At 49.1% G+C, this 5,046-nt stretch overlaps 1 pseudogene; it reads right to left on the bottom strand.

The window, feature by feature from the left end:
• Window positions 1–852: 852 nt before the first annotated feature.
• LOC147731687 (Nuclear RNase P) lies at window positions 853–1,120 on the bottom strand (annotated as a pseudogene).
• Window positions 1,121–5,046: the final 3,926 nt, after the last annotated feature.

Genomic DNA, 5,046 nt, shown 5'->3' with positions numbered 1-5,046 from the left:
CGGCACCCACTGACCACAAATTGCAGGATGCACCGGCCCCCACCAGGAGATGGTGGTGTGCCCAAGGCACGGTGACATAGTGTTCCTTTACGAGTCCCTAGTAGTGCTCATCACTTCTGCTATCCGTGCCCCAAGCTCCAGGGCTGAAGCCCATTCGCAGCACTCAGAGCGAGCGGTGGGTGAGCAGTACACTGGGATCTCCACGGAACTGGTGCAGGGGGAGGGAGTTGGTATATCTGGTACCCGCGGGGAAAGGGAAAACCCAAAGGTATCCAAAAATGCACCGCTGAGAAAGCGTGGGCACCACGCCACACTGGGGGCGGGGCACACCCCACCATTCCACCCGGGAAAACTGGGATCCCAAGCTGCTAACGGAGACAAGGACGCAGGGGAAGGAACCTGTCTCCCCACACACTCTCTGCCTGAAACTGCCCCCCTCCCCCCGGAGTCGCAAGACCAGGGGGGCGGGGGACAGTGGAGTGCTGGACAGTAACTGGCCGCAGCGGGCATCAGAGTCTCCGATGAGACTGAGCCATGCATAAGCGCCCCCCAGCAACTTGTTCGCACGGGCTGAGGCACTGGTGCCGGCCCAGCCAAAGAGTAGTTTTGCAGAGGGGGACTCCGACGGAGCCCGGAGGGAGCCCCTATTGTTTGCAGTTCCCCCCCCAACAACATGCCCGCGCTGGCCGGTGGCCCGGTATTAACGGCTGGCATGGTGGAGCATAGGAGGTGGTGGTCACTCGGCTCTCTCTATCCCTCCCCCACTCACCTTCTCTCCTGCCCCCTGGCCAAGCCTGGCTGGGTCGTGCCCTGACCGCGTGGTGGTGTAGTGGCATGGACCGGGCAAGAGCGGGAGGACAGGAGTCTGAATGGGTTATGAAGCGCCTTTGCCTCCGCCAACAACTTCCAATGCCTGGAGGGGATTGAGCATCAGCGATTGCCAGATAGACGGCCGCACATCTCCTGCCGCCCCCTTAGGGCGCCGGGTCTCTGGGAGCACGCTCTCCCTCCCAGGGGATACCCTGCTGGGGCACTTCCCGGCTCTAGTCTCAGGCCTGCCCGAAGGTGCTTGAGTTACATTCACGGTCCCCGAACGTTAGCTCCATGATGAGCTTCCTCCGTGGGGGATCTGGCCTATGCCCCCCAGGAGCTGTAACCCCCCCACACTTCAAGGCGGAGAAATGCATCTGCAATGGCCGGGCTAACCGCCCGAGGGCTGCCCCGTAATGGGGCGGGGGAAGTGGGGGGGGCTTTACTCACCGAGGAAACAGCTCCCAGAGGTTCGCACACATCCAACGGCGCCAAGAAGAAGGGACAAGACGGCGTGTCCAGCGAGGCAGCGGCCACGCGTGTCTGGTGCGACGACAAAGAGGTCTTCAACGTGGTACGGGGGACATATATACCCCTCACCCCGCCTCACGCACCGGACCTGACGCGGCACCACCCGCGCCCTGGAGGGGACTCCTCGAGAGTCACAAAACACACTATATAAATGAGGGTCTAAGGGCTAGTTTTAAGACTCTGAACTGGACACATGCCCCTGACATCAGACTTACTACAACAAAAGGTATCCAGGAGTCACAACCAAGTGTTTTTACTCTAGACTAACCACCATATGACTTACAAGTTAGATTGTGAATTAAATATTGTTCATATGTGAAAACCATTCGACTACTCATACGCTCAACATGCAACCCAGGTAGGAATTTTTCCCATCAGTTGCCGTTCTGTACCACCACTATCACATCATTTGGGTCCTCCTTACCCAGGAGTTAGTGCAAGAGAACAGTCACACTATGTAGAGTGTGAAGACTGTGTGAGTGAGGAGACTGATGTTATTTGTTTCGCTGGGTGGTATCGGTATGGTGTTGAAAGTTACAACTGAAAGAAAGTAGTGCAGTGAAAAAGAGTGGTAGTGAGTAAAATTAGGTGGAACTGAGTAGAATAAGTGCTTTATTAGTTTCTCTCAGACCCCCAAGTCTAAAAACAGGTGAACAGTGAAAAGTAGATTTAACAAAATTTCTACTAGCAAGTGGTCGACATGTTTCTGCATATAGGCGGAAGTTATCCTATGCATTCGTCAGGACCTAGATGTTGCTACTGCTTGCATGATTTAGTGATAAGGAGCTAAAGAAATAAAAGGGAAACATTTCACCTGGATGTCAGGTGTTGATTCTCCACCACAATCTAGGAAAGTCATATTGATAAGGAAAAAGAGAAGAGAAAAACAACATTTGTCAAAGAATGCACTACCAAATGGCGCTATTCTTGTGGTCATGTATATACAGTTTAGTCGACATGATAACACTCACCCAGTATTTGTGGGGATGGCGCCTCACCTCACCTGGCTGCAGCTCAAGTAAATAAGGAGCACCGCTCTGTTAGCAAAATACAATTATAGAAACACTCAACCGATTCAGTAAAAACAAGGCAAGAAATGCTGATATTTAAACAGTTTAGTAGGTAAATCTATTTGTCAAGAGTCCTTACTAGTGGTATAGAAAAAAAGGCTTAACGGGTGTAAATTACTACAAACAATAATTCTACCCATTACGAGTATTTATGTAACCGGTATATCCCCTGCTACGTATATACAAGAGACCCGGTAGGGGCGTTTTCTAGTGGCACGCCCTGGGCGTTTAGGGTTAGAAAACCACAGGATCGTATCGAGGCATTATCGTTTATGTTGCCGGCATCGCTGCCAGTAAAGACCTCTCACACACTCACCTCTCCGTCGGTGTCTCCCAACGTCCCTCTGGGCTATTCTGGGGAGGCACCGAACGAGAGAAAAGGGCGGGTATATCAGTGAAGCTTGACAAGCGGGTATGGTGTGTTCTGGGAATCGTAGTTTCCCTTCAAAAAAGCAGTAGAAAGTCAATGATTCTAGATTTCAATTATTTATGTTTTTGTTGTAAAAGAAAGGATTTCTCTTTCAGTAAGGTATCACGGGTGGTATGGGGATATATTTCTACCCGTTTGTTTAATAGATTTGCTTACAGACAGAATCGGCCCCTTATAGTGACATCCAAGGTATCGGTTCATTGAGACCCTCCTTGTCACTGTTTAGTTTATAGACCCATTTCTGTTCAATTCTAAACAGAAACTTGCCTATATCAGGACAGTGGTCCGGTATGGTAGGTTGTTCCAGTATGGTCCATGTGAAGTCACTAGGACCGTGTCCCTTTTCCAAAAAGTGAGCTGTTAAGCGTGTCGCTTGTTTGCGGCATCGGACAGTACTCTTATGTTCACCAATTCTTATTTTCGTTTTCCGAGTTGTCATGCCCACGTATCTCTTAGGGCACGGGCAGGTGATCATATAGATGGTATTCTCACTGTTACAATTGGTGAATTTGCGCTGTTGCCATGGGCGCATGGTTCCGATGTCGACACTGGTGGACTTAGTTGTTTGGGGACAAACCGAACAATTACCGCAAGGATGGTGTCCTTGTACGGGAGGCAGATCCCACAGGGTACCAAGTTGTCTGGACGATTTGCTTTTTGGTCTAGTGTGGACCAATTGATCTTTTATGTTGGGTCCTCTCTTAAAAGCAAATAGGGGAGGAGGTAAGGTGTCTCCGCTGGTGTTCAAAATAGACCAGTGTTTGGTTATGATTTTCCGAACCTCGTTCGATTTTGTGTGAAAAGTGTTCACAAATGTCATCCTTTTGGTTTTTTCTTTTGGGGTGGCAATGTCCAAAAGGGCGTCCCTGTTGTTGTTTGACGCCCTTTTCTTGGATTGGCGGATGATCTTCGTGGGGTAGTTTTTTTCACGCAGATGTTCAGAAAGTGTCTCTGAGTGTTTCTCAAAAGCTTCCTTGGTAGAGCAGTTCCTCTTGAGTCTCAGGAACTGCCCGAAGGGCAGGTTTTCCCAGAGAGCTCTGGGATGACAGCTCTCGAAGTTGAGTAGCGCATTCCGTGCCATGGGCTTCCTATACAGCTCTGTTGTTAATCCATCATCTGTTGCCACTATAAGAAGGTCCAAGAAGGGCAGTTCTTTTCTGCTGAATTCTACTGTGAACTTCAGGAATTCATTGCAATTATTTAGCCAGCTATGGAATTCCAATAGGCTGGCCTCAGAGCCTCTCCATACGACAAAGATATCATCTATGTACCGCTTCCAAACAAGAAGCGATACATAGTAGGGATTGTCCTGATTCAATATTTTAGTCTGTTCTAGCACATGGACGTATAGATTCGCCAGACTGGGCGCGAAAACGCTGCCCATACTGGTTCCAGAGGTCTGGAGATAGATGGTGTCTTAGAATTTAAAGTAATTTTCTTTCATCGCCAGCTCAGCTAGGTCCATGATGAAGGCAACTGGAGTTATCGATTGCAAATCCCTTTCTTGGAGTATGTTACCCACCACTTCCAGGGTCTCTGTTTGAGGAATTGATGTATATAAGGATTCTACATCGAACTTCGAGAGCTGTCATCCCAGAGCTCTCAGGGAAAACCTGCCCTTCGGGCAGTTCCTGAGACTCAAGAGGAACTGCTCTACCAAGGAAGCTTTTGAGAAACACTCAGAGACACTTTCTGAACATCTGCGTGAAAAAAACTACCCCACGAAGATCATCCGCCAATCCAAGAAAAGGGCATCAAACAACAACAGGGACGCCCTTTTGGACATTGCCAACCCAAAAAGAAAAAACAAAAAGGATGACATTTGTGAACACTTTTCACACAAAATCGAACGAGGTTCGGAAAATCATAACCAAACACTGGTCTATTTTGAACACCAGCGGAGACACCTTACCTCCTCCCCTATTTGCTTTTAAGAGAGGACCCAACATAAAAGATCAATTGGTCCACACTAGATCAAAAAGCAAATCGTCCAGACAACTTGGTACCCTGTGGTATCTGCCTCCCGTAAAAGGACACCATCCTTGCGGTAATTGTTCGGTTTGTCCCCAAACAACTAAGTCCATCAGTGTCGACATCGGAACCATGCGCCCATGGCAACAGCGCAAATTCACCAATTGTAACAGTGTGAATACCATCTATATGATCACCTGCCCGTGCCCTAAGAGATAAGTGGGCATGACAACT

The sequence above is a fragment of the Lissotriton vulgaris genome, chromosome 2_1 (assembly GCF_964263255.1).
Source record: "Lissotriton vulgaris chromosome 2_1, aLisVul1.2, whole genome shotgun sequence".
NCBI lineage: Eukaryota > Metazoa > Chordata > Amphibia > Caudata > Salamandridae > Lissotriton > Lissotriton vulgaris.
The sequence above is the reverse complement of the archived record's forward strand: the minus strand, read 5'-3'. Positions and strand labels throughout refer to the sequence as shown.